Source organism: Plecotus auritus (assembly GCF_963455305.1).
Source record: "Plecotus auritus genome assembly, chromosome: 7".
NCBI lineage: Eukaryota > Metazoa > Chordata > Mammalia > Chiroptera > Vespertilionidae > Plecotus > Plecotus auritus.
This window is the reverse complement of record NC_137774.1, coordinates 27,654,812-27,663,570: the sequence shown is the minus strand read 5'-3', so window position 1 is coordinate 27,663,570 and position 8,759 is coordinate 27,654,812. Positions and strand designations below refer to the sequence as shown.

Here is an 8,759-nt window from a genome sequence, read left to right as displayed (position 1 = left end):
TAGCTTTAATATTGCTTGAACAATGATTCCTGCAATGTAGTTCAAGCATAACAATTTAATTCCAATTTTCTTAGTTTAATATGGAGAGTGCATCTAGTCAATGAACCCAACATTAAATTACTTTAAGGATTTCTGAGAAAGTGCAGATGCCTGAACTAATCTGTGAGAATTGATCAAGCTCTTTCCCCATGCCAGGCATTGTGCTAAGAGCTTTATGTGGATTATCTCAGTTAATTCACAAACCACTGAAGTAAGTACCATTATTATCTTCCATTTTACAGATGAAGAAAGTGAGTCTGAGCCAGGACTCCAGTCCAGGATGTCTGGGACCAGTCTCCCCAATTCTCATGATAAAACATTTCCTCATGCGTCCTGACTGGTTTGGCTCAGTGGATATAGTGTTGGCCTGTAGACTGAAGGGTTCCGGGTTCGATTCCGGTCAAGGGCATGTGCCTGGGTTGCTGGCACATCCCCAGTGGGAGGTGTGCAGGAGGCAGCTGATCGGTGCTTCTCTCTCATCAATGTTTCTAACTATCCTCTCCCTTTCCTCTCTGTAAGAAATCAATAAAATATATTTAAAAAAACACAAAAAACATTTCCTCATGCAAGATTGACTCAGCCCATGCAAGATTGTGTCCTGCCACCTGCTGACCCTCACTATTCTGGATGTGTTACTCAGCAGAATAGTGAGGGTCAGCAGGTGGCAGGACACAAGGATGACATTAGCAAAGACATGGAAGGATAATTTCCAGATCTCACTTCCTTTGCCTTCTTTTGTATACAATGCTATTGAACAGACTCTGACACTCAAATATCTCTTTTTCTATCCTTGTGATGAATAAAGGCCTTTTAAATTGTTAGAGAAGAGCAAGAGAAATAAGATATAAAGTCATTATTTCTACCCAAAAATCTCAATTGGTTAAACATGGGCAAATTCTGACAGCTTTCTCACCTTGGCAGGTGATGTGTTCTCCATCTGGACTATCTATTCCTTTCTACCTTCCTCCTGGACAACTCCTTTCTTCAAGATTCAGCTCAAAGGTCACTCCTTCAAAAAGTCACCCCTAAGTCCCAGACTTAATCAAGTGACCCTTCTCTGTTTTCCCCACTGTCAGAGCATCATAACTGTCCTTGGGTTTTTTATACTAACAGACAATTATGGAACTGTGTGAATAACTTTAATACAAAGATTGTTTTACTCTTCTTTGTATACTCAGACATGTAACAGAGTGGCAGATGTATAATAGGTACTCGATAAGAGAATGAATGAGTGAATGAATGAATGAATACATCCTGGCATGGACCAGCTGGATTTGGTCTGCTTATAACCAGAGTCTACCTTCTTAAACTCAGTTATCCATCACTGGGTTGCCATATGGAGCATGTTCACCCTCACAACTGGAGACAGAGCACATGGTTTAACAAAAATTTAATCCTGGAAGAGATAACAGAGATCAGCTCATCCAACCTCTTCTTTATAGAGATATAGAACACAGACTAAGTGGATTGAAGAGCTTTCCCCAAAGTCGCCTCGATGGTCAAGGACAGACTGAGAATGGGACTTAGACTTCTGATTCCTGAGCCAGAGACCTCTGCCACCTCATCGGCATTCCCCCACAGGGAAGGGTCTCTTCATGTACTGCCCCCTGAGGACAGCCTGTCTTCCTGATGGAGAGATTTGTCTACATTAAGAAATCTTCCAAGTAACAAATGAAAGTTACAAATGAAAAGTGAATTCATGTTCCCACTTATTGTTGAAAACTATTCACAGAGTCTCTTGTCCCCCAACCACCACTTCTAAAATATGTTTCAAAAATTCAATTACTTCAGGGTATTGTTTATTTTTTTCTCAAATAATTCAGTGCACAAAAGAAACTTAGAAAGTCTTAGAGATTGCTTCTTATTTTAAAATGAACAGTCAAGGACATATGCCATAAAGAAAATTTTCATTTCAGCCAGAACATTGATTTCAATAAATCTGTTCAAAGAAATAAAGTGGCTATTCTTCCCTTTGGTAAAATACACTTGAAGCTCACAAAAATATTTTGTTAATAGAAATGTTAGTAAACAATGACAGAGACATAGACTGATGCCACTGAAATGTAGCATAAGATCCAATAGTCACTAGAAATTAAGACATTGCTTTAGTAGACAGTCAGTAACAGTTTGCATAACATTTTGATAGGCATTGCCAGTGCAATGGGAAAAATAAGGGCTATGGAAGCAGGAATATTTGCTTAAGTCCAACTCTGTGAGGTATTAACTCTGTGACCGTTGACAAAAGATTTAATCCCTTTAGTTCTATTCCTCAATTAGAGAAATATTTAATGAGCACATACTAAGTGCAGGCTCTCCTTTAGGCTGTGTACGGCAGTGAAATAAAGAGTTTTAGAAGTTTACCCTCCTCAAGCTTACATTCTCATAGGGACAGACTTTAGGAGACAAACAACATGCTCCAAAAATAAAAAAGGAAATATATAGTATGTTACTTGGTGGTTAATACAACGGAGGAAAACACAGGTGGGAGAAAGGGAGTGTTGGGAAGAGAGTGACTTTAACTAGGATGATCAGGGAAAGTGTCACTGAGAAAGTGGCATTAGAAAGAGGGCTGAAGGAGTGAAGAAATAAATCAGGTAGGTATATGGGGATAGAGTTCTCCAGGTACAGAAAATGGTAAGGTCAAAGGCCCTGGGGTGGGTCACATGGTGTGTTCAAAGAGCAGCAAGAGGGCTGCATGTCTTGGGCGTTAGGAGTAATGGGGAGAATAATGGGAGACGAGCTCAAAGAGGTGTAAGAAGAGGGGAGGCAGAGGGCCAGACCTTGTAGGACCTTGGAGTCCAATAAGGACACTGGCCTTCTTTTCTAAAGGAGGGGCGAAGCTTTTGGAGAGTTTTGAGCAGAGGAGTGGTATGGTCTGGCTCTCGGTTTTCAAAGATCGCACTCTACTGACAATTAGCTAAAAGGGAAAGTGTGAAAGGGAACAGTTAACGAGGCTATTGAAATGAACCATGAAGAGATCACGGAGTCTTGGACTAGGTGAGTAACCATGGAGAAAGTGAGTGGTGGCCCTAGCTAGTTTGGCTCAGTAGATAGAGCGTCAGCCTGCGGACTGAAAGGTCCCAGGTTCGATTCTGGTCAAGAGCACATGCCTGGGCTTGAAACCCAGTAGGGGATGTGCAGGAGGCAGCCGATTGATGATTCTCTCTCATCATTGATGTTTCTATCTCTCTCTCCCTCTCCCTTCCTCGCTGAAATCAATAAAAATATATTTAAAAAAAGAAAAAGTGAGAGGTGGTCAGATTCTGGGTATAGTTGAAGGTAGTGCCATCAGGAAGTGCGGACAGATGGCAGGTTGAGAATTGAATGAGACAAGATCCATAAAATGTTAGTGTCATCTGGTACAATTAATGAGCTCAAACTGAAAGCAATTCCTTTATCTCCCTTCTTATTGGTGACTAGTATTATTAAATGCTAACAGTCAGCCCTAACCGGTTTGGCTCAGTGGATAAAACGTGGGCCTGCAGACTCGGGGGTCCAAGGTTTGATTCTGGTCAAGGGCATGTACCTTGGTTGTGGGCACATACCCAGTAGGGAGTGTGCAGGAGGCAGCTGATCGATGCTTCTCTCTCATCGATGTTTCTAACTCTCTGTCCCTCTCCCTTTCTCTCTGTAAAAAAAATCAATAAAATATATTTTTTTAAAATGCTAATAGTCATTGAGTATTGACAAAGCAGCAGACACTGTACCCATTCCTCAGTAAATGGTCCTTCCATGTTTCTGGGATCTTACTGAGACTGTCTAAGCTCTTAGAAAGAAGCTGTTTGGGATTTTATTGACTGTTTTTTATTTATTGGCCTCCCCCATATTCTCTTCATATTTTAAATGGTCATCCGACCCGTGGGAGGAGACTCAATCAGTAACTTCTCTGGTCCAGGCTTTCCACATTTGTTTCTTCATCCTGATTCACCTGGAGGGCAGTGGCATATGCTCTGGGCCTAAAACCATACATCCCTTCTCACTCCTTTGCAGGGCAAGGTGGAACATGGGAGACAGGGCTAAACCCTTTGCCAACCCTGAGTCTTCTTTACGTTGGCTTCCCTGAAACGACTTCAATATGGTAGAAATTCCCCCCAAAGAGCAACCGGCACTTGTTCAAGCTTTCTTCTGCTGCTTTGGGGATAATGAGAAATGGGAGATGTGCCAGTAATGACCAGCCCGTGGACACCAGTGACCTCAGTGGGGAAGAGAGAAGCTATGACTCGAGTGTGTCTCAGAGGAGCACTCGGGTGGTCACAGTCTGGATTTTCTCATTCCTCGAACACACCCTCTTTTACTCTTTGAAATGAATACAGATTTCTCTATTGAGGATCCCCTGGTCAAAAATCTGTCAGTCATGAGAAACTGCAACTCTCCTAAATGAAGAGCATGCAAGAGAGTAGATTCCTGCTCTGTTCTCACAAGACTGATTCTAAGGGAGCGTCTTCTTGCCGAGTGACTTTGATGAACCGGTGGCTCTATTTCCTGTATCTGAGAAATGGACATTACCGCATTGTGGCATGATTGAGACCTGAAAATGCCAGCTTACCCAGATATGTCATATCATAATCTGTTTTTGCTGAGTGGCATGGGCCATTGGAATGATCCTGATATTTTCTAGTACAATCACAAGGTTCTTCATGAAGAGATGAAAAGTCCCCAAAGTGAGCAACTTTCTTTCTCTTACAGACACCCATTGTACTCATGATTTCTTTATACCGTCTCATCTCACTTACTTTTTGCAGCTCTCCTGTAGGGTAAGTGTTGTTATTCCTAATGGGCAGATAAAGAAAGAGACCAGAGAGGTTAAGGACTTTGTCCAAACCACACAGCAAATAGGTGGAGCTCACATTTGAACATTAAGTTCAATTCCCTGTATATAAACTTTGGCCTGACTGAAAGTTTGAACTTTTAACCTCCAAATGCTATTGTCCCCCTTATTGATAAGGTTCAATAACATGGACCATGGCTGGGAGTGGCAGGATCCTGCTGTGATCTCGCACTTTGTAATGCCCACATGGCTTCACCTGGAGCCATTCTGGAAGCTGTTAAGTACAGAGCTAATGCCTCTTCAACCTGGTCAGGCTCACAGTGCCAGGCGAAGACAGACGACCCACGGCTGTGCACGGTATCGTTGCGAGCGAACGTGCCACCTCGGAGTCTTGGGTTGCCATCCCCTGGAGTGTGTTCATGTGATCAGTTGATCAGTTGTCAGTTTCAGGTCTGTTGTTTCTCTCCCCAGAAGCCCAGCCGGTGGAAGAGGACAGCCCCAAAGCTCTGCCTGAGATCGGGGAGCTATCGAACTCGGATAATGACATAAACAAGGCGGCATTCATCTGGGGAATCTCAGACAAAGCAGCCCAGAGGAAAACCATCTCTGTCGATGAAGGCTTGTTTCACTTGCAACAGGAAAAGCAGCAGCAGCCGCAGCAGCCGCAGCAGCTGCCTCGGAGACCGGAGCCCGTGCACAGGCTGGGAAGAGGTAAAGGAAGGCTGAAGCTGCCACATGTGAGTAGCAACCGATGATTTCTCTGCCGCTGGGGAAGGAATGCTGGGGAGGGGGCTCAGCGGGGAGGTGGGCGTGCGTGTGTGGGTTGGGGCTTTGTGGCTGGAGTGGGAGGGATGCTTCACAAGGACATTTGGGATCTGCCCTCCTCTTCCAAAAGAGGTGCAGGCATGTGCCCACACGCACTCGCACGTTCTCCGCTGATGGTAATAGACGTGAGCAGCAGGTGGGCAATATTTCTTTTCTTCTTCTTCTTCTTCTTCATCCATGAGAGTGGGCTGTGAGGCAGAAAGACACCTCAGCCCGAGAGAGCTGTCCAGGGTGAACAGACTCCCCAGAGGGTTTCTTTCCCAACTTTCTTTTGTGGCTGTGTCGCTCTCCATGCCTTTGCCAGCTCACCCGCGGCTCTTCTACGGCGCATTCACATCCCGCTAGCCACAGCGGGGCAAGGGGGACTTTTGCATTTCTGGTTCTCAGCTCGCGTTGTCTGTAGCGAATAGCACCAAATCCAAGGCAGTTTAACCTCTCAGGTACAGGAGTTCGATAAGCACAGCCTGGCCCGGAAGAGCAGGCTCTCATGCATCTTCTCAGCCCGGGGCAGAGAAGCAGGTGTCTCAGGGATGCCAGGGCTGATGCCATCTTGAACTTTGGGGAATATTTTCAATGTTTTGATTTGGTGTTTTTTAAGCAAGCCTGGAATTTCCTGGGAACCCCTTGGATAGACTGAAGCTGAGAAAGGACAGGAGAGAATTTGTTTTGCTTTAAAGCTCCGGTGCAGCCAGCCCCAGGTTGTCTCCGCATCGGGAGCCAGCTCGTATCTCTGGGTTTTTGTTACTGATGCTACAAAGTGTGCAGAGCGCCAGCCCACCTGGCCCTAAACTTGCTTGCATTCTAGTTATCAGAAGACTCGGTTGTCGGTTTCTTGTTTGCTTTCCCTACCCTCGCTTCTCTCTTTAGAAGCTTTGCTATGGCTGAGCGCTTGGTGCTGAATGTTTAAATGCTCGAATGTCTGCAGTAAATGCATACAAGTTCCCTTCTGGGGGAGCGGGGCAGCCAGGGAGGGACACTTGGCTTTGGGCAGACTTTGAGCAGCCGTGTGTAATGAGAGTGGGGGAGTCTGAGACACTTCACACTGGGATTTGGCTAGGAGGAGAGCCGTCAGCCGATGCTGGGATGCAGCACTGAACGCTGTTATACTGGAGGGTCAGAGCCCTAGCTCCCAAGTTGCTATGGCAAGGGGGAGAAGGGGAGGGTGTACATGAAATGTGAACCAGGCATCATGGGAATCTTCTCACTGAGGCCCTGCCTTCCAACCTTTCTCGTGCCCTGGCCCTGCAGGGTAGACAGGTGAGGCTGCTCAGAGCTGGGGAGGAATGGCTAGGGGCCTCAAATAGCCAATCCCGTGGCAAGGGTTCAATACTGGGGGCATCATACTGTCTGGAACTCCTCCATTGCCCAGTGGGGTGTCTTGGCACACAGGTTGGGAGGATCTAACTTAGGCAACCCAGGGAAAGCCAAAGAAATGCGTCAAGATGCGGGGTCTGATGTCCAGGCTCTGTTAGTATTTATGTTTTCATTGCTAGTAACCGCGCATTGTGGAAATATTACGAAGTGTTTTTAAAAGATTGTCTCCTAATCTTACCCTTCTAGCACCCCTGGTTCTCCTCTTTGCTCTCCACGCAGGCCGTTTGTGACACAGTTGTCACCACAGTCTAGATATAGTCCTGAATGCTGCTTCTTGCCCCAGTATTATTCCAGAAATACTTCCTTATCTTCCAGTCCTGCTTTCACATAGATGGTTAATCGTGTGGCTGGATTAAATGGATTGATCCCTTAAATGGATATGCTGTAATCTGTTTAGCGATTGTTAGCTATTTAAATTGCTTCTAGTTTTTCCATAATTATAATGCCACTATGAATATGTCTTGCATAGGGCGGTTTTACTTCCCTTTCTTTTAAAAAAGAAAAAATCAGAGGGGGAATGAATTTTTAACATTGACATTAGGGAGGCTAAAAAATATGAACATTTTTGTGGCTTTTCCTTCCTATTAACAAACTGTTTTCTGAGACATATTTCCAGTGTCCAAAACCATCAGTAATATGGTAGATAAATATCCATTTATTTTGATATTATTTTTATCTAGAGCCTTATACACATTAGATTATCTCCCCTCCCCCCCTCTAAATTAGGAGTTATAAAAAGGTACTAGTCCCTTTTTTTAAGCTGGCTTTTGATTCCGATGAAGCCAGGCAATATCATTCTCCCTGGGACAATTCTGCAACTTATCGGGTTCACTCCCAGTGTCAATGCCTCACACAAGGAACCCAAGTTCAGCAGCCTCCCCATTGCATCTCCATAGGTGCTGGGGAAGGCAGGGCGGAGGTGGGGGGGGGGGGCGCAAAGCTCTCTGTCCTGGCCAGGGCTTCCCAGAAAGATGAGTTGGGCCATGGAAGAGGAAACCAGCCCAGCATGGTCTCCAAGCCCTTCCGCCCCTGACAGAGCCTGCATCAAGGCAAACTCACTCCTGGGCAGTTTCAGGGCTGAGGCCTGGCAGGTAGGGGGTGGTGGGGAAGCTGCTCCTTGGGAAGATGAGGACTAGCCAAGTTGTTGGGAGAAAAATGGGAATGCTGTGTGCACTTCTCCCAACTGCACGGGCTTTAATGACGAAGGGCAGCCAGGGCTGAATGCCAGCTCTTATCAGACAAGAGCTGTAAAAGCGCCTTTTAGCCTCCCTACCTCCTATAAGGACAATTTTACCAACAATTTACTTCTTCTTTTATATCCTCTTCTCTGCTATCTGGCCAATTTGGAGATTAAGCGGTGCTGTTCCGACCTCCTGTGTAGCTCACCATAAATTGCTTCAGTGCTAATCTCTTTTTTATTCCGTAATCATTTGTGCAAAAGCCAAGAGGGGTGCCATGCAGAAGTCCAGCGTGCACTAGCCCACCCCGACCTACGCCAGTGCCAAGTGACAGTATCTGGGGATCGAGATTTTCCTGCCCATGTGAGAGCAGGTCTGAGAAATGGAGGTTCTTTAGGGGCGCTATGGACTCATTCAGCCTGCGAGGGCTTAACAGAGGCACTGCTTCTCAAAACTGGTGGGCCAGTGGCACCTGGCGGGGCCATGGTCTGAGAAGGAAAGGTAGCCTTGTTGCTTCTGGGGATGGACAGACCAGTGTGCTCACTGTCGGCCAGCGACTAGAGCCTTTGTCTGCG

The 8,759-nt window shown here is 45.7% G+C and overlaps 1 protein-coding gene across 1 annotated transcript in view; it reads left to right on the top strand.

The window, feature by feature from the left end:
* The first annotated feature begins 5,282 nt into the window (after window positions 1-5,282).
* Window positions 5,283-8,759, top strand: part of ANKFN1 (ankyrin repeat and fibronectin type III domain containing 1) — a 370,109-nt gene continuing 366,632 nt past the window's right edge. Inside the window, exon 1 of the mRNA XM_080680192.1 lies at window positions 5,283-5,544. The gene's annotated coding sequence lies outside the window, so the exon portion shown is untranslated. The remainder of the gene's footprint in view (window positions 5,545-8,759) is intronic.